At 54.1% G+C, this 26,773-nt stretch overlaps 1 protein-coding gene across 2 annotated transcripts in view; it reads left to right on the top strand.

The window, feature by feature from the left end:
• LOC140411054 (probable G-protein coupled receptor 139) overlaps window positions 1-26,773 on the top strand; it is a 104,183-nt gene that overhangs the window by 9,882 nt on the left and 67,528 nt on the right. Inside the window, exon 1 of one of the 2 annotated variants that reach the window (XM_072500042.1) lies at window positions 22,099-22,172. The exons of the other annotated variant lie outside the window; for it this stretch is intronic. The gene's annotated coding sequence lies outside the window, so the exon portion shown is untranslated. Of the gene's footprint in view, window positions 1-22,098; window positions 22,173-26,773 lie in introns of those variants that run through there. 2 annotated transcript variants of the gene reach the window in all.

Raw genomic sequence — 26,773 nt, 5'->3', positions numbered from 1 at the left:
TGAGAGATGGGTTGGGTAGCGTTGTAGCAGTGTGTGCAGAGAGGGTCTGTCAGGAATCATGACCAATGTATACAGGAGTCCGTCCAGCCTATTCGATTAGATCACGGCTGACCTGTACCTCCATCTACCAGCTATTTTTACTTCATCAAAATCGATCATCCTGGTCTTGAAGGCTTCAATTTACCCCAAATTCACTGTTTTCGGGGAGAAGGTTTCAAATTCCCACTCACCTTTATGTGATTAAGAACCTCTTGACTTTACTCCTTTGGCACATTGCATTGCATTTAGAAAGCCTTCATTGCATTTAGATATCCAGGCTGCCAGCTGCATTTTGAGGATATTGATCCAAATATCGATTTGGGGAGGCAGTGACATGGTATTGTCATTAGACTAGTAATCCAGACACCCAGGGTAATGCTCTGGGGACCCAGGTTCGAATCCCACCAAGGTGGAATTTGAATTCAATAAAAATCTGGAATCAAATGTCTAAAGGTGACCATGAAACCATTGTTGACTGTCGCAAAAACCCATCTGGTTCACTAATGTCCTTCAGGGAAGGAAATCTGCCATCCTTACCTGGTCTGGCCTACACGTGACTCCAGGCCCACAGCAATGTGGCTGACTCTTAAATGTCCTCAGGGATGGACAACAAATGTTGCCCCAGCCAATGACGCCCCCATCCCATGAACGAATTAAAAAAACATGCTTCCTAACTATTTGCAATCTGATTAGACACCAGTGTTGTGAATCTGGGGGAGCAGGGTTTAATCGGAATTTTGAACTGAGAAAGTAATTTCCATCAACCTCATTTGGCCATGTTTTCTGTCAGTAATTCTGGATATAACTGGAGCTGTGATGTATTTAATTATAACCTCGAATATATATTGGGTGCTTTCTAAAATACGTTCATGCCAAGCATTTATATTTTGTTTGCAGCACAACTCTTTATTGATCCAATTTATTCCAGATGGTTGATATTTTCTAATTTCAGGTGTCTTTTTAAAAGTATTTTTATTAACGCGGCAAAACCACAGGAATAGTACAGCTCAGCACAAAACAAAAGTCTCCACAGAGGAGAACAGTAATCCAATTGGCTCAGTACAATCATGAGACTCGACTTGGTGTCTCTATAGGCACCACCAGAGATTAAGGGAGAGGAGGATAAGGCCATGAAAACACGGTCAAATGGTGCACACCGTCCCACACTGCAATTTCTTGCAATGACTACGAGAATTCAGGATAAATTTTTTGTGCTTGCTCGGCCGCACCCTAGAAAATCTCTCCCTCAACTCCAGCAACACCAAAGGCACCACTGACGTACTGTAACCCCCTCCCCTTGGATAACAGGCCTGTCTGTACTCCTACAGGAGCCAATCATGAATTCTCAAACCCCAACTTAACAAAAATAGAAAAATACAAAGAAAATGCACAAGAACTCCATAAGACATAGGAGCAGAATTAGGCCACTCGGCCCATCGAGTCTGCTCCGCCATTCAATCATGGCTGGTATTTTCTCATCCCCATTCTCCTGCCTTCTCCCCATAACCCCTGATCCCCTTATGAACCTATCTATAAGACCATAAGACATAGAACTCCAGTTCGAGAAGGATGTTTTACATACACCACTCAACGCCACATCATCCCAACCTCAGGAACAGTACAGAACCATCATCGTTCCACTCATTTACACAGGGAGGATCAGCAGCTATAATTTTGGATTATGGTCAGTTAGTCAGAGCTTCCTAACACATGAAACGAGAAAGGATAAAAAAAGGGAGAGCTACCAGGAGCAAAAGGTCTATGGGTAAAAGAAGACCAAGCTACAACCGTAAGTCAGTCTTCCTCTGGTGCACACCCACCCTCAAGGGTGAAGAAGAGGAAAGGCTGCCGTTCAGATAAGGGAATGTTCCAACTGCAAGGGGTGGGGGGGGAGGCAACAGGATATCAACCACAATACATGACCTGGCTCAACCCCACGCCCTTGTGCACCCAGGAATATATAAACCAAGGATATTCACACACATCCAAAAACTCAGCCTTGTAGGATGTCCCAAACCAAAAAGAAAATGCTGGAAAATCTCAGCAGGTCTGGCAGCATCTGTCGGGAGAGAAAAGAGCTAACATTTCGAGTCCAGATGACCCTTTGTCAAAGCTGAGCTTTAAAAATAAATGGAGCCAGAGCTCACACAAACGCGGTCACTGTCCCCTAATTTCCAGTAAATAAATGGCAATGACACTTAAATGGCTAACTTGATCAATCTTCTCACGTTATGCATGCATATCAACATTTAAAACAACAGCAACAAATTCTATTTGACACTGAGTAGGTTTGGTTGCTAATAATAGACAATGATTATTATGCAGGGTTTGACGTCCTTAGCTGGTTCTTCAGGAGCAAAAGCATTAAGTTGTGAAGAATTGAATTTACTGTAATGGTACTGCCCTGTCATAGAAGCTATTTATTCTGAGGTCTGGCGAGTGTTTGTCACTCTGATAATCAAATTGAATCTTACTGAACAATGTTGTGTCCATAATGTGTTAGGCTACTTCCGATTGATGTTTCATTCCAATGCTCTTATTTGGAAATCATTTAAAAACCGCAAGTGGTTAGCACCGCGGCCTCACAGCGCCGACGACCGGGGTTCAATCCCGGCCCCGGGTCACTGTCTGTCGGTCACTGTCTGTGTGGAGTTTGCACATTCTCCCCGTGTTTCTGTGGGTCTCACCCCCACAACCCAAAAATGTGCAGGGTAGGTGGATTGGCCACGCTAAATTGCCCCTTTAATTGGAAAAAGAATAATTGGGTACTTTAAAAATACACCCAAATGGATAATTGCCTGTCAGTTGCAAAGGCTAGATCAGGGATTATTAGCCAAAACATTTCTCAAACATTTGATTGATGTTCTGCCTAGATTTCACAAGTGACAATAATTAAACTCAAATGTTTCTGACTAAATGCTTGGTTCATGAGGTGATTATTTTCTTTACAGCCACCAAGCCCTAATACTCTGTTTTTTAAAAAATTTGAAGTACCCAATTCATTTTTTTCAATTAAGGTGCAATTTAGGGCCAATCCACCTACCCTGCACATCTTTGGGTTGTGGGGCGAAACCCACGCAAACATGGGGAGAATGTACAAACCCCACACGGACACAGTGACCCAGAGCAGGGATCGAACCTGGGACCTCGGCGCCGTGAGGCATCAGAGCTATCCACTGCGCCACCATGCTGCCCACTATTTCTCTGTTGACTGCATCTGTGATCAAATGCAGAGGAATAATCTTGTTTTGTTATGAACCAGCGATAAATCAGAATAAAGTGATGAATTTTAGTAATAAGGTAGTCCTTGTGAAATCAAACGCTAAAACTATTATTGCACACAGTTTCTTATTGAAACTGTAACTTTAATTTTACATTCATGGTGCCCCCAGCAGTTAATGTCTGTGTCGCTCTTGCCTGTTGACCAAGTGCCTTCCTAATGTGCCTGATTCCAGTTATTGTAACAAATGTTCCCACATAAATTTGCAATCTAAAAAAAAAATTAAAAATCCATCAACTGTGTCAAGTATTAAGAACGTATTGTTTTAATAGCGAGTTCCAGAATTTTTCACATTTATCTAATTACTCCGTCCCAAGATCACCTTGGATGAGGAACAGTTGGCGCGATTGCGTACAACAAAAGCCTGAATAATTGAATGTTGGTGAGGCAATCTTTATCACCCAAATCAAATCTTTTCACAGCAGAATAAACTCTCGTGGCCCAGGGCTCTATATAGAGCTGTGACTGAGCCTTGACTAAATAGCAGACATGCTGGGCCAGTGGCTATAGAAACGCATGGTGAGATAATTAATTTACAACAGGAATGGTTAAGGCTACAAACTCTTGGTGGGAGTAGTGATAGAGAGATGGAAGGCATGGAAAAGATGGGGAGTGGTGTGTGGGAAAAGAGTGGGAAGGAGGGAGGGAGAAGAAGGGAAGAGAAAGGAAGGTTGGAGGAAGAAGGTGGATAGGGAAAGAGGTGAGGGAAGGATGAGGGTTAGGGAGGAGGAGACAGGAGGAAGGGGAAGAGAGTGAGAGAGAAGGGGAGTGAGAGATGGGGAAAGAGAGAGGAGGGCGGACGGGAGACAGGAAAGGTGAGGGTGGAGGACGGAGGGAAGGGAGAGGGAAAAAGAGAAGAAGGAGAACAAAAGAGAGTGGGATCATGTCAGTAAAAAAAATGATTAATAATGGAAAATACAGAGCTGTAGATGTGATGTAACATTGGCTGGAATTCCCTGGCCGTTTGCTGGCAGTGGGAATCTCTGGGAATCTCTGGTCCCGCCGGCAGCACACCCCCGCCAGTGGGTTTCCCGGTGTTGTGGGGTGGCTTTAATGTGAATTCCCATTGACAGCAGAGAATCCTGCCCCCAGCCAAAGGCAGGCCGCCTCCTGCTGGCAAGAAACATGTGGCTGGGAGTGCCAGGGAATCTCACCCATTGGTTTTTGTTTAATATTTATTTTGTTCTTAAAGTTGCAAAGCCGATGGACAGAGTGGACAGGGCATTTCATTGCTTGCTCCAAAAAACAATTCAAATTCAAATTGAATCCAATTCATGGGGCGAAATTCTCCCCCAATGGCGCGATGTCCGCCGACTGGCGCCAAAAACGGCGCCAATCAGACGGGCATTGCGCCGGCCCAAAGGTGCGGAATGCTCCGCATCTTTGGGGGCCGAGCCCCAACATTGAGGGGCTAGGCCGGCGCCGGAGGGATTTCCGCCCCGCCAGCTGGCGGAAATGGCGTTTGTTGCCCCGCCAGCTGGCGCGGAAATGCGGCACATGCGCGGGAGCGTCAGCGGCCACCGACAGTTTCCCGTGCATGCGCAGTGGGGAGAGTCTCTTCCGCCTCCGCCATGGTGGAGGCCATGGCGGAGGCGGAAGGGAAAGAGTGCCCCCACGGCACAGGCCCGCCCGCGGATCGGTGGGCCCCGATCGCGGGCCAGGCCACCGTGGGGGCACCCCCCGGGGTCAGATCGCCCCGCGCCCCCCCCAGGACCCCGGAGCCCGCCCACGCCGGTAAATACCAGCTTTGATTTACGCCTGCAGGACAGGCAATTTCTGCGCGGGACTTCGGCCCATCCGGGCCGCAGAATTGAGCGGGGGGTCCCGCCAACCGGCGCTGCCCGATTCTCGACCCCGCCCAATCTCCGGTACCGGAGACTTCGGCGGGGACGGGATTCACGGCGGCCAACGGCCATTCTCCGACCCGGCGGGGGGTCGGAGAATGACGCCCATGGTCTCCACAAGAGAGAGGCACAAGATCCAAGCTGACGAGAAAAGGCCTCGCACCTTACCTTGGGTTTGGCTTGATCTCAGTCGAATGGGCAAGAAGTGATGTAACATTGCAGCTGGGAAGTGCTCGGTGCATTTGACGAAGTGAGCTAATTTTCCTCCAGCACAAGGCAAAGGCATTTCCTGAGATCGCCATTTCCGTGCAGCTAATTTCCAATCACAATCTTCAGATTCAATGAGCATGATTACATTAGTTGGAAGTTAAGTAAGCGCATTACTGCTGAAACTGCTGAAATAAAATCTCGACGAGGTACATCTGCTGCTGTTGTTTATAGCCATTCAAATAACACCTGACTAATTATTTCCTTTAGTTACGGATTATTATTGTTGAAGGAAAAGTTATCTGGACTTAATCACCCACTTGTTCAAAGTGAATTAGAGGATCATTAATGCTGTTTCAATCTTTATTAAACGGCTGGTTACAATCAAGCTTACCAAGGAGATTGATGCTTTTCTTCATTATTGGCCATATGGAAGAGATTTTACTGGAAATTTCCTGAAGGGAGCCTTCACAGAATCAGGGAATTGTTACGGTGCTGAAGGAAGCCATTTGACCTGTCGTGTATGCATCGGCCCTCCAGACGAGCATCGTGACTTGGTGCTGTTCCTTGCTTTTTCCCTGTACCCCTGCACATCGTCAGTTTTCCATAGCTCTATTCATCAGCTTCAACAGCCACTAAGTAATTGGTTGAAGATGATTTGAATATTCCAACGGCAAATAAATCTATCAGCCAAGTATTACTTGCGAAACATATAAGAGATTGGAGGAGTAATAGGCAATCCAGCCCTCAAGCCTGCTCCACCATTCAATTATATCACGGCCGATCTTTGATACCTCACAACTTGCCACCTATCCCTTGATTCCCTTGAGTTTTGAGTTCAGAACTCTTAGTCTTTTACGCAACAACTGAGCATGGACAGCTCTGTGAAGGTCCAGAACCTTCTGATAGAAGGCATTTCTCCTCATTTCCTTCATAAATGGCCGATGCCTTATCTGAGAGAGGATGACCACTCATGCTAGATTCTCCAGCCATGACACAACATATAGGAGATGGAGTAGACCATGTGGCCCATCCAGGCTGCTCCGCCACTCGATATGATCATGGCTGATCTTGGGATACAACTCCATTTTCCCACCTGGTCCCCACATCTCTTGACTCCCTGAGACACCAAACATTTGTCTATCCCAGCCTTAAATATAATCATCACTGGAGCATCCATAACGCTTTCATAGAATTTACAGTGCAGAAGGAGGCCATTAGGCCCATCGAGTCTGCACCGGCTCTTGGAAAGAGCACCCTACCCAAGGTCAATACCTCCACCCTATCCCCATAACCCAGTAACCCCACCCAACACTAAGGGCAATTTTGGACACTAAGGGCAATTTATCATGGCCAATCCACCCAACCTGCACATCTTTGGACTGTGGGAGGAAACCGGAGCACCCGGAGGAAACCCACGCAGACACGGGGAGAACGTGCAGACTCCACACAGTCAGTGACCCAAGCCGGAATCGAACCTGGGACCCTGGAGATGTGAAACAATTGTGCTACCCACAATGCTACCATGCTTTCGAGTAGATAATTTCAAAGTTTCATAACCCTTTTAATTTCTCCTCATCTCATTCTTTTAAACTCCAGGTAAATACTTTTTAAAATTAGTTTTAAACTCATTTTGGGTTTCACTGGTTAGACCAACACTTATTGCCCATCCCTAGTAGCCCTTGAGAAGGTGGTGGTGAGCTGCCTTCTTAAACCGTTGCAGTCCATGTGGTGTTGGTACACCCACAGTGCTGTTAGGCAGATAATTCCAGGATTTTGACCCAGTGACCGTGAAGGAAGTGATGTAATTCCAAGTAAGGATGGTCGGTGACTTGGAGGGTAATTTCCAGGTCGTGGGGCTCCCAGGTATTTTTTTTTATTTGTTCATGGGATGTGAAGGACCGCAGGCTGTGCCAGCATTTAGTTTTTTCAATCATCTTTATTAGTGTCACTTAAATTAACACTTCAATTCATTTACTGTGAAAATCCCCTAGGTGCCACACTCTGGCGCCTGTTCGGGTACACAGACGGTGAATTCAGAATGTCCAATTCACCTAACAAGCACATCTTTGAGGGGGCAGTTAAGAGTCAGAATAAAGAGTCACATTAAGGATGGCAGATTTCCTTCCCTGAAGGACATTAGTGAACCAGATGGGTTTTTCCAATAATCGACAATGGTTTCAGGGCCATCATTAGGCTTTTAATTCCAGACTTTTATTTAATTGAAATTTCACCATCTGCAGTGCATTATTCCAGAGCATTATTCTGGGACTCTGGCTTACTAGTCCAGCGACAACACCACAACACCATCGCCTCCCGCTTGTCCTTGTCCTTCTAGATGGTTGTAGTCGTGGGTTTGGAAGGTGTTGTCTAAGGAACCTTGGTGAGTTCAATGTAGTGAATCTATTAGATGCTGCACTTGCTGGCACTGGGCATTGGTGGTAGACGGAGTGAATGTTTGTGGAAAGGATGGTAATCAAGCGGGCTGTTTTTTTCTCGATGGTGCCAAGCTTCTCAAATGTTAGAGCTGTACTCATCCAGGCAAGTGGCGAGTATTCGCTCACACTCCTGACTTGTGCCTTGTAGATGGTAGTCAGGCTTTGGGTAGTCAGGAAATGAGGTGCTTGCTGTAGGATTGCTAGCCTCTGATCTGCACTTGTATTTAAATGATTAGTCCAAATCAGTTTCTGGTGAATGGTAAAGCCCAGGATGTTGATAGTGTGGGATGGGGTGTCAAGGAGTGATGGTTGGGTCCTCTTTTGTAGGAGTTGGTCTTTGGCTGGCACTCGTGTAACGCAAATGTAACTTGCCACTTGTCAGCCCAAGCCTGGATAATGTCCAGGTCTTGCTGCATTTGGACATGGACTGCTTCATTATCTGAGGAGTCGCGAATGGTGCTGAACATTGTGCAGTCACCTGCAAATACCCCCACTTCTGACCTTATGATGGAAAGGAAGGCCATTGATGGAGCAGCTGAAGATGGTTGGGTCTAGGATGCTACTCTGAGGAACTCCTGCAGCGATGTCCTGGAGCTGAGATGTTTGACCTCCAATAACCACAACCATCTTCCTTTGTGCCGGGTATGACTCCAGCCAGCGGAGAGTTTCCCCCCTGATTCCCATTGAATACAAAACCCAATTTAATCAGCCTCTAATCCCATCCCAAGAACCAATTTGGGCTGTATCACCTCCAAAGTAAATTTAGAGTACCCAATTTTTTTTCCCAATTAAGGGGCAATTTAGGGTGTTCAATCCACCTACCCTGCACATCTTTGGGTTGTGGGGGTGAAACCCACGCAGACACGGGAAGAATGTGCAAACTCTACAGGGACAGTGACCCAGGCCAGGATTCGAAGTCGGGTCCTCGGCGGAGTAGTCCCAGTGCTAACCACTGCGCCACGTGCCGCCCTCGAGATTTGTCGGATTTAAGCCAATTAAGTTTTGCCAATTCTTTTTCTCTACTGATATTAATTCCCTCGCTTTTTTGCCCTTCCTTTACTGTCTATTTCTGGTACGATACCCGTGTTTTCTACCGCGAAGACAGGCACAAAATATTTGTTCAAAGCCTCTGTAATTTCCTCATTCCTCAGGATAATTTAGCCCGGCTGGGATTCTCCGAAATCCCGCCTCAGCATTGACGCCAGCGTAAATCCTGGCGAAGTGTTTTTTGAAATAAATTTAGCGTACCCAATTGTAAGCCTCTGATTCTTTTAATCTGATTCTATCCTTTACTTCCAAGTGAGCCACACATGGGTGTTTTTCACAGGGGTTTTGTTTCTCAATGGGATTTATTTTTGTTGGAGGTTTTGAATTGCTCATTTAAATGTTTCCCACTCTCATTGATCTCCATACCTTGCGTTTATTCGCCACTTAACTGTAGTCAGTTCTCCTCTCATAACTGTGGAATTTATTTTTTTAAATTTAAGATGTGGAGATGCTGGCCCTGTACTGGGGTGGGCACAGAAAGAGGTCTCACAGCACCAGGTTAAAGTCCAACTGGTTTATTTGAAATCACAAGCTTTTGGAACGCTATTAAGGAGCTGCGCTCCGAAAGTTTGTGATTCCGAATAAACCTGTTAAACTTTAACCTGGTGTTGTGAGACTTCTTACTTTAAACTTATCGGGCGGAATTCTCCGTGGCAACACGGGCGCACGCCCGGCCGCTTGGAGAATCGCCAAAAACGGTCGCAGCGGCGATTCTCCGCTGGAGCAGGGATTCTCCGGGCCGGACGGGCCGAAGTCCCGCCGGCGTGACCGGATGTCATGCCGGGAGGAGGTGGGTGACGGCGTGGAGCGGGCCCCGGGGGTGGGGGGGGGGGGTGGTCGTTGACAGCGTTGGGGGTGGGGAGCCTGGGAGGGGGAGCGGCGCGGCCGTGTCTGCGGGCGGTGTGGGGGAGCCTGCCGGGGATGGGGGTGCGGGACAGGGGGGGTGCCACACATCTGGAGGTGTTGGGGGGGGGGGCACACATCCAGGGGTGGTGCAGGAAGGAGCGGTGGGGGCAACAAAGGCTGCGGGCAGCCACGGCCTGCCATGGCAGGACGGATCAAACGGCCAGACCCCGTGACGGCAGACACACGGCTGTCCACCCAACCCGTTCGCAGTCGCGGCGCAGTCGGCATGGCCGTCCTGACGTGTGCCAGCCACCCCCCCCCCCCCAACCAAACTGGCAGCACCCACCAGCGGATAAGTCCAGGGTGGCATACACAGGAGCCCTCCGGTGTGGGCACTGCCACGAGATGGTGGCCCTGGCAGACGGCACGGCCGACAGGTCTCCGGGCACCAAGGGGGCAGAGGTGGGGCGGGTGCTGGCAACCGAGCTGGCCATGTTGCCCATGGCAGCTGGCTAGAGTCCTTGCGGGCCGGCTGCTGAGGGGAGAGTGCTGGGGGTAATGTGCTGAGGGGAGAGGGCTGAGGGGAGAGGGCTGAGGGGAGAGGGCTGGGGGGAGAGGGCTGAGGGGAGAGGGCTGAGGGGAGAGGGCTTGAGGGGAGAGGGCTTGAGGGGAGAGGGCTTGGGGGGAGAGGGCTGAGGGGAGAGGGCTGAGGGGAGAGGGCTGAGGGCTGAGGGGAGAGGGCTGAGGGGAGAGGGCTGAGGGGAGAGGGCTGAGGGGAGAGGGCTGAGGGGAGAGGGCTGAGGGCTGAGGGGAGAGGGCTTGAGGGGAGAGGGCTTGAGGGGAGAGGGGAGAGGGCTGAGGGGAGAGGGCTGAGGGGAGAGGGCTGAGGGCTGAGGGGAGAGGGCTGAGGGGAGAGGGCTGAGGGGAGAGGGCTGAGGGGAGAGTGCTGAGGGAGAAGGGCTGAGGGAGAAGGGCCGAGGGCTGAGAGGAGAGGGCTGAGGGGAGAGGGCTGAGGGGAGAGGGCTGAGGGGAGGGTGCTGAGGGGAAAGGACTGAGGGGAGAGTGCGCTGGGGGAGAGTGCGCTGGGGGAGAGGGCTGAGGGGAGAGTGCTGAGGGAGAAGGGCTGAGGGAGAAGGGCCGAGGGCTGAGAGGAGAGGGCTGAGGGGAAAGGGCTGAGGGGAAAGGACTGAGGGGAGAGGGCGCTGGGGGAGAGGGCTGAGGGGAGAGGGCTGAGGGGAGAGGGCGCTGGGGGAGAGGGCTGAGGGGAGAGGGTGCTGGGGGGAGAGGACTGAGGGGAGAGGGCTGAGGGGAGAGGGCTGAGGGGAGAGGGCGCTGGGGGAGAGGGCTGAGGGGAGAGGGTGCTGGGGGGAGAGGGCTGAGGGGAGAGGGTGATGGGGGGAGAGGGCTGGGGGGAGAGGGCTGAGGGGAGAGGGTGATGGGGGGAGAGGGCTGGGGGGAGAGGGCTGAGGGGAGAGGGCGCTGGGGGAGAGGGCTGAGGGGAGAGAGGGCTGAGGGGAGAGGGCGCTGAGGGGAGAGGGCGCTGGGGGAGAGGGCTGAGGGGAGAGAGGGCTGAGGGGAGAGGGCTGGGGGGAGAGGGCTGAGGGGAGAGGGCTGAGGGGAGAGGGCTGAGGGGAGAGGGCGCTGGGGGGAGAGGGCTGAGGGGAGAGGGCGCTGAGGGGAGAGGGCTGAGGGGAGAGAGGGCTGAGGGGAGAGAGGGCTGAGGGGAGAGGGCGCTGGGGGGAGAGGGTGATGGGGGGAGAGGGCTGGGGGAGAGGGCTGAGGGGAGAGGGTGCTGGGGAGAGGGCTGAGGGGAGAGGGTGCTGGGGGGAGAGGACTGAGGGGAGAGGGCGCTGGGGGGATAGGGCGCTGGGGGGAGAGAGCTGAGGGGAGAGGGTGCTGGGGGAGAGGGCTGGGGGAAGAGGGCTGAGGGGAGAGGGTGCTGGGGGAGAGGGCTGAGGGGAGAGGACTGAGGGGAGAGGGCTGAGGGGAGAGGCCGCTGGGGGGAGAGGGCTGAGGGGAGTGTGCTGGGAGCAGTGTGCTGAGGGGAGAGGGGCCAGGTGGGGGGATCTCATTTGGAGGCGCCCCCCCGATCTCGGCATTGGCAATCTCCCAGTCCTCGGGTACACCATCTATGTCCAATGCCCTCTGATCGTGCCAGGTGAGGGGCCGCAAGTCAGGTTCACCCCCTCCGGTTTGGGCACGCTCTCGCTGGTTATGGGCGCTCTTCTCCTGGTGGTGGGGGGGGGCGGCATTGTTAGGCGGTCCGATGCATGGTTGGATCTATGGTGGCATCAGTGCACAGGGCACACGGCCAACGCGGCTTGCATGGGTGGCTGCAGCCATGCGGGTCACGGCTGTGGTTGTACTGTCCCCCTGGGGAGGGGGTGGGTGTTACCCATGTGGGGGTAGGGGGGTTGGTGCCATGGGCACATTGCTGGGTGCTCACCCTGGCTGCCCTCAGTAGGTCATTGAGCTTTTTGCGGCACTGCTCGCCAGTCCTGGGTGTCAGCGCGATGGCACTGACGGCCGTGCCCACCTCCCTCCACAGACGCCGGGCCACGTTGGGTGGGACCCTCTGGCCGGGTCCAGGGTACAGGCGCCCTTTCCACTCCTCGAGGGCGTCCCGGAGCGTCTCCAGGTCATGGTCGGTGAACCGGGGCGCCGTCCGGCGTGGTGCCATGTTGCTCCATCGGCAGCCTGTGTGCTCGCGTCGCCTTATGTGTGGCACGGCGCCGTGTCGATTGCGTGGCGCCGCATCTCCGACGCTGCTCCGAGGCCGCACTTCACGCAGTGCCCCTGCTGGTCCCCTTGTACGGCACAGAAAGGGGTCCCGGAACGGGAGAGGGCTGAGGGGAGAGGGCTGAGGGGAGAGGGCTGAGGGCTGAGGGGAGAGGGCTGAGGGGAGAGGGCTGAGGGGAGAGTGCTGAGGGAGAAGGGCTGAGGGAGAAGGGCCGAGGGCTGAGAGGAGAGGGCTGAGGGGAGAGGGCTGAGGGGAGGGTGCTGAGGGGAAAGGACTGAGGGGAGAGTGCGCTGGGGGAGAGTGCGCTGGGGGAGAGGGCTGAGGGGAGAGTGCTGAGGGAGAAGGGCTGAGGGAGAAGGGCCGAGGGCTGAGAGGAGAGGGCTGAGGGGAAAGGGCTGAGGGGAAAGGACTGAGGGGAGAGGGCGCTGGGGGAGAGGGCTGAGGGGAGAGGGCTGAGGGGAGAGGGCGCTGGGGGAGAGGGCTGAGGGGAGAGGGTGCTGGGGGGAGAGGACTGAGGGGAGAGGGCTGAGGGGAGAGGGCTGAGGGGAGAGGGCGCTGGGGGAGAGGGCTGAGGGGAGAGGGTGCTGGGGGGAGAGGGCTGAGGGGAGAGGGTGATGGGGGGAGAGGGCTGGGGGGAGAGGGCTGAGGGGAGAGGGTGATGGGGGGAGAGGGCTGGGGGGAGAGGGCTGAGGGGAGAGGGCGCTGGGGGAGAGGGCTGAGGGGAGAGAGGGCTGAGGGGAGAGGGCGCTGAGGGGAGAGGGCGCTGGGGGAGAGGGCTGAGGGGAGAGAGGGCTGAGGGGAGAGGGCTGGGGGGAGAGGGCTGAGGGGAGAGGGCTGAGGGGAGAGGGCTGAGGGGAGAGGGCGCTGGGGGGAGAGGGCTGAGGGGAGAGGGCGCTGAGGGGAGAGGGCTGAGGGGAGAGAGGGCTGAGGGGAGAGAGGGCTGAGGGGAGAGGGCGCTGGGGGGAGAGGGTGATGGGGGGAGAGGGCTGGGGGAGAGGGCTGAGGGGAGAGGGTGCTGGGGAGAGGGCTGAGGGGAGAGGGTGCTGGGGGGAGAGGACTGAGGGGAGAGGGCGCTGGGGGGATAGGGCGCTGGGGGGAGAGAGCTGAGGGGAGAGGGTGCTGGGGGAGAGGGCTGGGGGAAGAGGGCTGAGGGGAGAGGGTGCTGGGGGAGAGGGCTGAGGGGAGAGGACTGAGGGGAGAGGGCTGAGGGGAGAGGCCGCTGGGGGGAGAGGGCTGAGGGGAGTGTGCTGGGAGCAGTGTGCTGAGGGGAGAGGGGCCAGGTGGGGGGATCTCATTTGGAGGCGCCCCCCCGATCTCGGCATTGGCAATCTCCCAGTCCTCGGGTACACCATCTATGTCCAATGCCCTCTGATCGTGCCAGGTGAGGGGCCGCAAGTCAGGTTCACCCCCTCCGGTTTGGGCACGCTCTCGCTGGTTATGGGCGCTCTTCTCCTGGTGGTGGGGGGGGGCGGCATTGTTAGGCGGTCCGATGCATGGTTGGATCTATGGTGGCATCAGTGCACAGGGCACACGGCCAACGCGGCTTGCATGGGTGGCTGCAGCCATGCGGGTCACGGCTGTGGTTGTACTGTCCCCCTGGGGAGGGGGTGGGTGTTACCCATGTGGGGGTAGGGGGGTTGGTGCCATGGGCACATTGCTGGGTGCTCACCCTGGCTGCCCTCAGTAGGTCATTGAGCTTTTTGCGGCACTGCTCGCCAGTCCTGGGTGTCAGCGCGATGGCACTGACGGCCGTGCCCACCTCCCTCCACAGACGCCGGGCCACGTTGGGTGGGACCCTCTGGCCGGGTCCAGGGTACAGGCGCCCTTTCCACTCCTCGAGGGCGTCCCGGAGCGTCTCCAGGTCATGGTCGGTGAACCGGGGCGCCGTCCGGCGTGGTGCCATGTTGCTCCATCGGCAGCCTGTGTGCTCGCGTCGCCTTATGTGTGGCACGGCGCCGTGTCGATTGCGTGGCGCCGCATCTCCGACGCTGCTCCGAGGCCGCACTTCACGCAGTGCCCCTGCTGGTCCCCTTGTACGGCACAGAAAGGGGTCCCGGAACGGGCGCTGACCGCGGAGTGAAACACTCCCGCTGCCGTCACTCTGCCGTCGGAGCGGAGAGCCGCGCCCAAGATTCTTCATTCTTTTATTTTTTAAAAACTTTTTATTGGCATTTTCAAAATTATATACTTTGCTGTTCGTTTTCATTTATTGAAACTTAAGATTCTTGATAACAATTGGAGTATGGCACTTTCAAACTTAAAACAAATGCAATGTTAGCATTCATGTCGAGAGGGCTAGAATACAAAACCAGGGATGTACGTCTGAGGCTGTACAAGGCTCTGGTCAGACCCCATTTGGAGAATTGTGAGCAGTTTTGGGCCCCGTATCTAAGGAAGGATGTGCTGGCCTTGGAAAGGGTCCAGAGGAGGTTCACAAGAATGATCCTTGGAATGAAGAACTTGTCGTATGAGGAACGGTTGAGGATTCTGGGTCTGGACTCGTTGGCGTTTAGATGGATGAGGGGGGGATCTTATTGAAACTTACAGGATGCTGAGAGGCCTGGATAGAGTGGACGTGGAGAGGATGTTTCCACTTGTAGGAAAAACTAGAACCAGAGGGCAGCATTTCAGACTAAAGGGATGGGGCGGGATCCTCCGACCCCCCCGCCCGGGCCGGAGAATCCCCGGGGTGGCGTGAATCCCGCCCCGACAGCGGCTTCCCAATTGTCCAGCGCCAGTTTTGCAGCGGAGCGGGAATTGCGCCGTGCCGGTCAGGGGCAGTCGGCAGCGAACCCCCCCTGGCAAATCTCCGGCCCATGATGGGCCGAGTGGCCGCCGGTATCAGCGGATCCCGCCGGTGTACAATACACCTGGGGCAAAATTCTCCGTTATCGGCGTGATGTCCGCCGACCGGCGCCAAAAACAGCGCAAATCAGTCCGGCATCGCGCCGCCCCAAAGGCGCGGAATCCTCTGCATCGTGAGCAGCCGAGCCCAAACCTTGAGGGGCTGGGCCCACGCCGGACTGATTTCCGCCCCGCCAGCTGGCGGAAAAGTCCTTTGGTGCCCCACCAGCTGGCGCGGAACTGACAATGCCGGGCGGCGCATGCGCGGGAGCGTCAGCGGCCGCTCACGGCATCCCCGCGCATGCGCAGTGGAGGGGGTCTCTTCCGCCTCCGCCATGGTGGAGACCATGGCGAAGGCCGAAGGAAAAGAGTGCCCCCACGGGACAGGCCCGCCCGCGGATCGGTGGGCCCCGATCGGTGGGCACCCCCCCAGGGCCAGATCGCCCCGCGCCCCCCCAGGACCCCAGAGCCCGCCCACGCCGTCTTCTCCTGCCGGTAAGAGAGGTGGTTTAATCCACGCCGGCGGGACAGGCATTCCAGCAGTGGGACTTTGGCCCATTCGGGCCGGAGAATTGCCGGGGGTGGGCGCCAACCGGCGCGGTGCCGGAGAATTCGGCAACCAGCGGGGGCGGGATTCACGCCAGCCCCCGGCAATTCTCCGACCCGGCGGGGAGTCGGACTATCCCGCCCCAGGTCCGTACCGGCGGGACCTGGCTCTGTGGGCGGCCTACGGAGTCCTCGGGGGGGGGGGGGGGGCGCGATCTGCAGGCGGGCCTGTGCCGTGGGGGCACTCTTTTCTTCCCCGCCGGTCAGTGTAACAGTCCGCCATGGCCGGCGCGGAGAAGAACCCCCCCTGCGCATGCGCTGGGATGACGCCAGCACACGCTGGCGCTCCCGCGCATACGCCACCTCGCGCCAGCCGCCACCTCGCGCCAAGCTCTTCGGCGCCGGTTGGCGCAGCGCCAACCCCGTCGGCGCCAGCCCAGCTCCTGAAGGTGCAGAGGATTCCGCACCTTCCGGGCGGCCCGACACTGGAGTGGTTCACACCACTCTGCGGCGTTGGTATGGCCCGCCCCGCCGGGAAGGAGAGAATCCCACCCATGGGGGCGCGAGGTCGGAGAATCGCCGGGGGCAGGCGTGAATCCCGCCCCCGCGGTGTCCCGAATTCTCCGCCACCGGAGATTCGACGGGGGCGGGAATCGCGCCGCGCCAGTCAGCGGAAATCCCCCGGCGATTCTCCGGTCCGCGATGGGCCGAAGTCCCGCTGCTGTCAACCCACGGCAGCCGGCGTGGATTGAACCACCTTTCGAATGGCGGGACAAGGCGGCGCGGGCGGGCTCCGGGGTCCTGGGGGGGCCGCGGGGAAAACTGGCCCCGGGGGGTGCCCCCACGGTGGCGTGGCCCGCGATCGGGGCCCACCGATCCGCGGGCGGGCCTGTGCCGTGGGGCACTCTTTTCCTTCCATCTTCGCCATGGTCTTCACTATGGCGGAGGCGGAAGAGACCCCCTCCACTGTGCATGTGCGGGGATGCCGTGAGCGGCCGCTGACGGCATAGTCATTTCCGCGCCAGCTGGCGGGGCACCAAAGGCCTTTCCCGCCAGCTGGCGTGGCGGAAAACATTCCGGCGCGGGCCTAGCCCATCAAGTTGAGGGCTCGGCCCCTCAAGATGCGGAGAATTCCGCACCTTCGGGGCGGCGCAATGCCGGACTGATTCACGCCGTTTTTGGCGCCGGTCGGCGGACATCACGCCGATTGCGGAGAATCCCGCCCATGATCTTTAAAGCAGAAATGAGGAGGAATTTCTTCAGCCAGCGGGTGGTGAATCTGTGGAACTCTCTGCCACAGAAGGCTGTGGAGGCCAAATCACTGAGTGTCTTTAAGACAAAGATCGAGGTTCTTAATTAATAAGGGGATCAGGGGTTATGGGGAGAAGGCAGGAGAATGGGGATGCGAAAATATGATTGAATGGTGGAGCAGACTCGATGGGCAGAGTGGTCTAACTCTGCTCATATGTCTTATGTTCTTAATAAAGATTATTATTATTAAGCTGAGTGGGGCTGTCTGTGCAGGATCGTTGCTGCTCTCCCTCATTAGCAGGGGGCTGGCGAGCGTGGTCCCGGCGAATCAGCCGGTGAGACCATCATTTGTAGCATGAATCCTGCGGTGCATCGTTAAGTGGACCCATTAACGTTTTGTAGCGGTGACGGCCTCGCCAGTCCGAGCGCCGGGAAGCTCGCAGTAGTTCACGCTCAATACCACACTTAGAAACATTTTGGTTAAACCACGCCCATTAATAATCAACCCTGCTTCATTCCACAATTCTAGGTCTAAGACAACTTTACCCCAAGACAGTTCCCCAACGTATTGCTCCAAGAAACCGTCATGGAAACATTGTACAAACAATATTAGTAGAATTCCAGGAGTAATAGCTTCTCACTATCTACCCTGTAAAGTCTTTCAAGAAATTTATACTTTTCAATGCGATCACCTCTCATCCTTTTTAAAGGTTAGAGAATCTAGGCCCATTTTAACTCATCAAATGGATCAGGAGAGTGAAACTTTGTTTCATTCCTCCTGGTCAAATATATCCTTCCTTGGGTAAGGCAACCAAAACTATGCCCCACACCCTAGACTGGTCTCGCCAAAGAAGCTCTGTAGAAATGCAGCACAATGTCCTTATTCTGATGCTCCAGCTCACATTACATTTGCATTAATTACTTGCTCTACTTGCATGTTAATTTTCTGCCATATCTATCCAAGGACATGCAAATCCCGCTGCGTATCATTATTTCCCATCTCTCGCTTGTTTTTGTATTATATCCACTTTTCTTGCTACAAAAGCGAATAATTTCTCATTTTCCACATCCTCCTCCAATTGCCAATTTTTACCTGACCATTAAACCTGTCCACAACCCTTTTCAGTCTAATTTCACACATTCTAGCAGCTTACTTTCATACCTCGACTTGTGCCATCAGCAAACTGTGACATGCGTAATCCCCGGTGCCCCAGCGAGAAATCATTCATTGGATTTTGATTCGTTGAGGCCCCCAAGCACTGATCCTTGCGATTGCCCCACTAGTTAGAACCAGCCCACCTGACAAAGTCTCTGAGATTAATTGTCAATCCTTGCTAATGTATTACATCCCAAAACTCAGGAGTCCTAATCTTTTGTTAACAACCTTTTGTGTGGTACCTTTCCAAATGGCTTTTGAAAATCCAGATATACTCCATCTACCCTGACACTTACATCCTCACAAAAACCTCAGGCAGGTTTGTTCAATAACATGTCCCTTTCATGAAACCATGTTGACTACTTAATCATTATTCAACACTGTTACCGAGTCCCTAATGATCAATTCTGGAATTTTGCCCACTGCTGATGTCAGGCGGTTACTAATAATAATCTTTATTGTGTCACAAGTTGGCTTACACGGTAGCATTGTGGATAGCACAATTGCTTCAGAGCTCCTGGGTCCCAGGTTCGATTCCGGCTTGGGTCACTGTCTGTGCGGAGTCTGCACATCCTCCCCGTGGGTGCGTGGGTTTCCTCCGGGTGCTCCGGTTTCCTCCCACAGTCCAAAGATGTGCAGGTTAGGTGGATTGGCCATGATAAATTGCCCTTAGTGTCCAAAATTGCCCTTAGTGTTGGGTGGGGTTACTGGGTTATGGGGATAGGGTGGAGGTGTTGAGTTTGGGTGGGGTGCTCTTTCCAAGAGCCGGTGCAGACTCGATGGGCCGAATGGCCTCCTTCTGCACCGTAAATTCTATGATATCTATGATTAACGCTGCAGTGAAGTTACTGTGAAAAGCTCCTAGTCGCCACATTCCGGCACCTGTTCGGGTACACAGAGGGAGAATTCAGAATGTCCAATTCACCTAACAGCACGTCTTTCGGGACTTGCGGGAGGAAACCGGAGCACCCGGAGAAAACCCGCGCAGACACGGAGAGAACGTGCAGACTCAGCACAAACAGTGACCCAAGCCGGGAATCGAACCTGGGGCCCTGGAGCTGTGAAGCAATGGTGCTAACCACTGTGCTACAGGGCCACCAAATTCCTGCTTCCTCTCTCCCTCATTTCTTGAACATCAAGTGCAAATAATTCAAAACAATATTCTCTTTGAATTTGAGCAGCTTTTTCCATAGGTACTGTGGAACAATAAAAAGAAATTAAAGCGGATGCTGAAAATCAGAAGGAAAAGCAGAAAATGTTTGAAAGACTCCGCAGGTCTGGCGGCATTTGTGGAGAGAGTACCCGAGTTAACTTTTCGAGCCTCTTTGACTCTCCAGCTACTTTTTAATTGAAACGCCCAGCAGTCATGGTGGGGCAGGGGCTCGCTCACCAATACAATCAAGGCTGATTGCAGCCCCACCCTCCAGACAATAGAACAGAGAACAAAGAAAAGTACAGCACAGGAACAGGCCCTTCGGCCCTCCAAGCCCGTGCCGACCATGCTGCCCGACTAAACTACAATCTTCTACTCTTCCTGGGTCCGTATCCCTCTATTCCCATCCTATTCATGTATTTGTCAAGATGCCCCTTAAATGTCACTATCGTCCCTGCTTCCACCACCTCCTCCGGCAGCGAGTTCCAGGCACCCACTACCCTCTGCGTAAAAAACTTGCCTCGTACATCTACTCTAAACCTTGCCCCTCCCACCTTAAACCTATGCCCCCTAGTAATTGACCCCTCTACCCTGGGAAAAAGCCTCTGACTATCCACCCTGTCTATGCCCCTCATAATTTTGTAGACCTCTATCAGGTCGCCCCTCAACCTCCTTCGTTCCAGTGAGAACAAACCGAGTTTATTCAACCGCTCCTCATAGCTAATGCCCTCCATACCAGGCAACATTCTGGTAAATCTCTTCTGCACCCTCTCTAAAGCCTCCACATCCTTCTGGTAGTGTGGCGACCAGAATTGAACACTATACTCCAAGTATGGCCTAACTAAGGTTCTATACAGCTGCAACATGACTTGCCAATTCTTATACTCAGTGCCCCTGCCAATGGAGGCAAGCATGCCGTATGCCTTCTTGACTACCTTCTCCACCTGTGTTGCCCCTTTCAGTGACCTGTGGACCTGTACACCTAGATCTCTCTGACTGTCAATACTTAGGATCAGACACACCCTCCAGCCAATCCTGCTATCACACTTTTGCACTTATTCTGGCTGATGGTGAGTATTTTGGGATGTTGCTGGGCTCTTCCTTTCCCTGTGTGGCCTTCATTGAGTAGAGCTGGTGTTGTGATTGGAGCAATCCCTGCGATTGGATCCGCTTCCCAGTTTATTATGAGCAGCTCAATGAACAAGCGTGAGTCATGTTGTCTGCCCTGCATCCAGGATAACCCACACACACACCCCAAAAAATCAGCCTTACATTAATTTATGGTGTGATACCTTGTTTTCCCTCTAACATTTTGACAGAAACAACGGGCTTGATTTAGTACTGGTCCACACAAACGTGGACCAGGCGTAACAGCAAATGGGGCCTCTCCCAGGCCATTGGAGACCCCTGGGTTTTCGGGGATAGGGCAGCGTGGCAGCCGGGTTCTCCCTCTGACACCCGGGTTCTCCCTCTGACACCCGGGCACCTAGGCTCTGCCAGCCTGGCACCTTGGCACTCCCACACTGGCACTGTCAGGCTGACAGGGGCATTGCCAGGGTTGCAGTGCCTCGAAGTCAGGGTGGTGCTGCCTAAGGTCGGGGCCTGAGGGTGGGGCCATGCACATGAAAGAGGGGATGAAGGGGCTATGAAGGGTGGCGGGTTGAATGGAGGGTATGGAGGGGCCTCATAAAGGTGGCAGTAGGTGAAGAATGGCGGTTATGAAAGGGGAGGGGCCCAAAAGGGGTGGGGTGGATAGGCCTGAAAAGTGGGGGGGGGGGGCCATAGCAGGATGTCCTCGTTTGGGGGCGTGTGGGGTACCGCCTATATGTGTGTGTGAGGAGGGGTGACATTGGCCATGGCTGGGGGGTGTGGGGGACCCTCAATCACACTTAGAGATTGGGGCAAACTTTCAAAATGGCGTCCTGATCCCTGCCCGTCTCGCCGGCAAGTTCAGCTTCCCAGTGTTGAAATAAATTCCTCGGTGTGGCCCGGACCGGAGAGAAACTCCCCAAGGCCCAAAAAAATGACTAAAAGTGTGGGTGAATCCGGTGTGGACCTCATCCAGAAAGCCGGCGGGAAGCATTGCGCCAAACATGCCCAAAGTGACACTTGGAAATGTTTTGAATCAATTCCACCCAACTTTGCTGCAAATAATTGACAGATGTGCAGGGATTACTGTCCCGTTGGAAGTTTCAGCTAAGCAGAGAGGCTGGTTAGGCTGACAGCAAAGAAGGGGGACCTGACTGAGGTGAACAAAATTATGAGGGATGTAAATAGGAAGAAATGTTTCTTCTTAGTATAGTGGTCAATTACCAGGGGGCAAAGGATTAGAGGAGATTTAAGGAAAAACCTTTTCACCCAGAGGGTGATGGGAATCTGGGACTCACTGCCTGAAAGGGTGGTAGAGGCGGGAATACCACAGCATAAAAGGCTAAGGACCAAGCGCTGAGTAATGGAGTTAGAGTAGGTGGGTGCTTAATGGGCCAAGGGCCTCTTCATGAGCTGTAAAATCTATGACTCTACAATGTTTTGTCAAATATCAAATATTACAATAAATACACCCTTCTGTTACAGGTTTTTACTCTGCATAGATTTCAGAGCTCAAAAGTGTGCTTGCGGGAAGGAGAGACAGGGAGAATGTGCAAACTCCACGTGGACAGTGACCCAGGGCTGGGATTCGAACCTGGGTCCTCAGCGTTGTAGGCCGCCGTGCTCACCACTGTGCCACATGCCGCCCCGATATAACTGACCAGGATATCCTCCTGTTTTTACTGCCTGCAAGTAGGCATATTCATTAAATGTTTTTAAGATAAAGATAGATAGTTTTTTGAAGAATAAAGGGATTAAGGGTTATGGTGTTCGGGCCGGAAAGTGGAGCTGAGTCCGCAAAAGATGATCTCATTGAATGGTGGAGCAGGCTCGAGGGGCCAGATGGCCTACTCCTGCTCCTAGTTCTTATGTTCTTATATTGGAAAGATTTTCAGGCTGATAATCAACTTGTTTGGCCGAGTTATGAACGCGCCTTACCTGGCCATCAACTCCTGGAGTGGGATTGTGTCTGGCTCAGAGGTAACGATGCTGCCCACTGTGCCACAGCCCCTCCACCTTCCTAAACAGTCTTCAGAAAACGCAAATATTTGGAATTTCTCCATTGCTACGAGTGGCACCGATGCTTAATTCGACCAGGCGTACGGTACAAATGTAACCAGGGTAAGCAACTATAACTAAATACCGAGTCAACTGCCAAAGGACTTTCTGATTTGCACTGATCTGGGTGTGTACGTTCCCTTGGGTGGTACAGTCGTATAATTCAATCAGGCATACGACATAACCAACAACAACCACAAGTATTTAGAAGGTCAACCCACACAGTGCGTCCTTGGCTAATCCCTGTGTTGGCAGCTGGCGACTCTGGGAAGCGCAGGCTTGTTTTCGTCGTTCTTGAGCTTCTTTTTCACTAGTTCACTATTTCAGTTATATCACCCTAAGTTGTGGATTCAAGTCCTGCAGTGGATTGTCAAGCATGTGACTTAGAACTGGGCGGACAACAGGCTGGGCCACGGTGACACCCCACTACCGTACGTATGCATTTCAAGTGTAAGAGCTGGTTATGGCACCCTTGAGAACGCGTGGCAGCATAATCTTATTCAACAACAGCTCCAGCCTGCCTTCATATAGCACCTTTAATGTAGTTTTACAGGAGGACGCAAACTAGGGGACAGTGGTGGCATAAAAATCAGGTGGCGTGGTGCGTGTCGCATGCCCATTGCCAGTTACCCACTGCCTTTGGTATTATACCTGGTCCTGCCTCCAGCCCCATGCCAGGATCTGCCAGTCTGGCCCTGGGAAAACTTCCCCACTGATTGGCGCACTCCAGCAAGGATCGCTATCGGGGACCGGCTGCTGTTCCAGCAGTGGCCATCATTCCAAGTGGCACTATTAGCTCGAGAAACACTGGCCACTTGATTGGCTGACGGCCAAGTGGAGACGTGGAGAATATGGAGGCCCCAGAAGTCATTTGTATACTCTAACCACAGGCTTCAAATGGTCCTGTAATTGCTAAGTTCAGGTAGCTACAGCTATAGCCTCTGAATCCTCCCCATTGTAATTGCTTTCACACATGGCGAACCAACCCTCTGTCTATGCTGACAGGAATCAGGGAGTAGACATAAATGGGTCATTTGTGGTGCGGCAAGCTGTTACAAGCAGAACACCACAGGAATCAATTGCTGAGGCCTCCGTTAGAGCATCCCCTAACTTAACTGTTGGGAGATCCTCAAGTCTCCCCTCACCCCACCTCATTAGGACAGGGCACCCCGGGGTCCAATCCCTGGCATGGGTGGCCTGGCACCTTGGCACTGCCAGCCTGGCACCCTGCCTGTGCCAGGGTTCCTGAGTGGCGCTGCCAGGGTTCCCAGGTGGCACCACCATGGTGCCAGGCTGGCAGTGCCAAGGTGCCCGGGTGGTAGTGGGATGGCCTGCGAGACCCCCCCCCCCCCCAGGGGCCGCTTGTGTGGACCGGTACTAAACAATGCCATGGCAAGTTCTCCCAGGCACAGATTCTTGGGAAAATTTGTCACAACATCATAGAATTTACAGTGCAGAAGGAAGCAATTCGGCCCATCGAGTCTGCACCGGCTCTTGGAAAGAGCACCCTGCTTAAGCCCAGACCTCCACACGATCCCCGTCACCCAGTAACCCCAATTGCTGATTGGGCCTAATAGTTAAGTGACCCTAATTGCTCACTTAAATATGCAAATCTGGATCCTGCGGGATCCAGATTGCGACGTCTCGCCAGATCTCGCGAGGTGTTCCGAGCATTGCAAATCCCGCGAGATGCCTCTCGCGTGAGTTAACTGGGTTGGGCGTGACGAGGCCGTTTGATCGTGGCCCAGATGTATGGTCGCTAAATGTGCTGATAGCACAAAGACAGGCAGGGAGATAAATTGTGAAGAGATGATAAGGAATCTGCCAAGGGCCATAGATAGGTTAAGTGAATGGGAAAATAAAATTGGCAGATGGAGTATATTGTGGGAGAATGTAAACTTGTCCACTTTGGCAGGAAGAATAGAAAAGCAAAATATTATTTAAATTCCATAGATTTCATAGAATTTACAGTGCAGAAGGAGGCCATTCGGCCCATCGAGTCTGCACCGGCTCTTGGAAAGAGCACCCTACCCAAGCCCACACCTCCACCCTATCCCCATAACCCAGTAACCCCACCCAACACTAAGGGCAATTTTGGACACGAAGGGCAATTTAGCATGGCCAATCCACCTAACCTGCACATCTTTGGATCTGCACATCTAAATAGGGAAAGACTATAAAACTCTGAAACACGGGGATCTGGGTGTCCTGGTACATGGATCACAAATAAGATACAGGTACAGCAAATGATCAGAAAGGCAAATGATACGTTGTAATTTATTGCTAGGGAAATGGAGTATAAAAATAGGGAGGTTTTGCTACAGCTGTGCAAGGCGTTGGTGAGACCACATCTGGAATACTGTGGATAGTTTTGATCTTATTTAAGAAAGGACGTAATTGCATTCAAGGCAGTTCAGAGCAGGTTCACTCAGCTGATCCCTGGGATGAGGTGCTTATCCCATCTGTTTGTACGGGATTGGACTGTGTTCATTGGATTTTAGAATATTGAGAAGCGATCTGATTGAAACATGCAAGATCCTGAGAGTATTTGACAGAGTGAATGCTCAAAGCATGTTTCCCTTGTGGTAGAAACTAGGACTGTCTCTCATTTCAGATGGAGATGAGGATATCTCTTTTTCTCTGAGGGTTGGTACTCTGGGACTCACTTCTCCAGAATGTCGGAGGCAGGTCATTGAATATTCCTAAGGAAGAAGTATCTCGAAAACAAGGATTCCTACATCAGGGGCGAAATTCTCCCGAAACGGCGCGATGTTCGCCGACTGGCGCCCAAAACAGCGCCAATCAGACGGGCATCGCGCCGCCCCAAAGGTGCGGAATGCTCTGCATCTTTGGGGGCCGAGCCCCAACATTGAGGGGCTAGGCCGACGCCGGAGGAATTTCAGCCCCGCCAGCTGGCGGAAACGGCCTTTGTTGCCCCGCGAGCTGGCGTAGAAATGACATGTCGGGGCGGCGCATGCACGGGAGCGTCAGCGGCCGCTGACAGTTTCCCGCGCATGCGCAGTGGAGGGAGTCTCTTCCGCCTCCACCATGGTGGAGACCGTGGCGAAGGCGGAAGGGAAAGAGTGCCCCCACGGCACAGGCCCGCCCGCGGATCGGTGGGCTCCGATCGTGGGCCAGGCCACCGTGGGGGCACCCCCCGGGGTCAGATCGCCCCGCGCCCTCCCCCCCCCAGGACCCCGGAGCCTGCCCACGCCGCCTTGTCCCGCCGGTAAATAGGTGCTTTAATTTACACCGGCGGGACAGGCAATTTATCGGCGGGACTTCGGCCCATCCGGGCCGGAGAATCGAGCGGGGGGGCCCGCCAACCGGCGCGGCGAGATTCCCGCCCCCGCCGAATCTCCGACCCGGCGGGGGGTCGTAGAATGACGCCCCAGATTCCTATTGATTGACTACAGCTCCGCCTTCAACACCAGAATCCCAGCCAGACTCATATCAAAGCTCCAAAACCTAGGACTTGGCTCCCCACTCTGCAACTGGATCCTCGATTTTCTGACCAACAGACCACAATCAGTAAGAATGAACAACAACACCTCCTCCACAATAGTCTTCAACACCGGGGCCCCACAAGGCTCGTACTTAGCCCCCTACTCTACTCCCTGTACACACACGACTGCGTGGCAAAACTTGGTTCCAACTCCATCTACAAGTTTGCTGACGATACGACCATTGTGGGCCGGATCTCGAAAAACGATGAGTCAGAATACAGGCGGGTGACATGGGGCGCAATTCTCCCATCGGGGGACCATGGGCGAGATTCTCCGACCACCCGCCGGGTCGGAGAATCGCCGTGGCCTGGCGTGAATCCCGCCCCCGCCGGTTGCCGAATTCTCCACCACCGGATATTCGGCGGGGGTGGGAATCGCGCCGCGCCGGTTGGCGCCCCCCCCCCACCGCCGCTAAAATGCCTGTCCCGCCGGTGTAAATTAAACCACCTACCTTACCGGCGGGACAAGGCGGCGCGGGCGGGCTCCGGGGTCCTGGGGGGGGCGCGGGGCGATCTGGCCCCGGGGGGTGCCCCCACGGTGGCCTGGCTCGCGATCGGGGCCCACCGATCCGCAGGCGGGCCTGTGCCATGGGGCACTCTTTCCCTTCCGCCTCCGCCACGGTCTCCACCATGGCGGAGGCAGAAGGGACTCCCTCCAATGCGCAAGCGCGGGAATGCCGTCAGCGGCCGCTAACGCTCCCGCGCATGCGCTGCCCGGAGATGTCATTTC

Source organism: Scyliorhinus torazame, chromosome 4 (genome assembly GCF_047496885.1).
Source record: "Scyliorhinus torazame isolate Kashiwa2021f chromosome 4, sScyTor2.1, whole genome shotgun sequence".
Lineage (NCBI taxonomy): Eukaryota > Metazoa > Chordata > Chondrichthyes > Carcharhiniformes > Scyliorhinidae > Scyliorhinus > Scyliorhinus torazame.
Note: the sequence above shows the minus strand (reverse complement) of the source record. Positions and strands in the feature narration are given on the sequence as shown.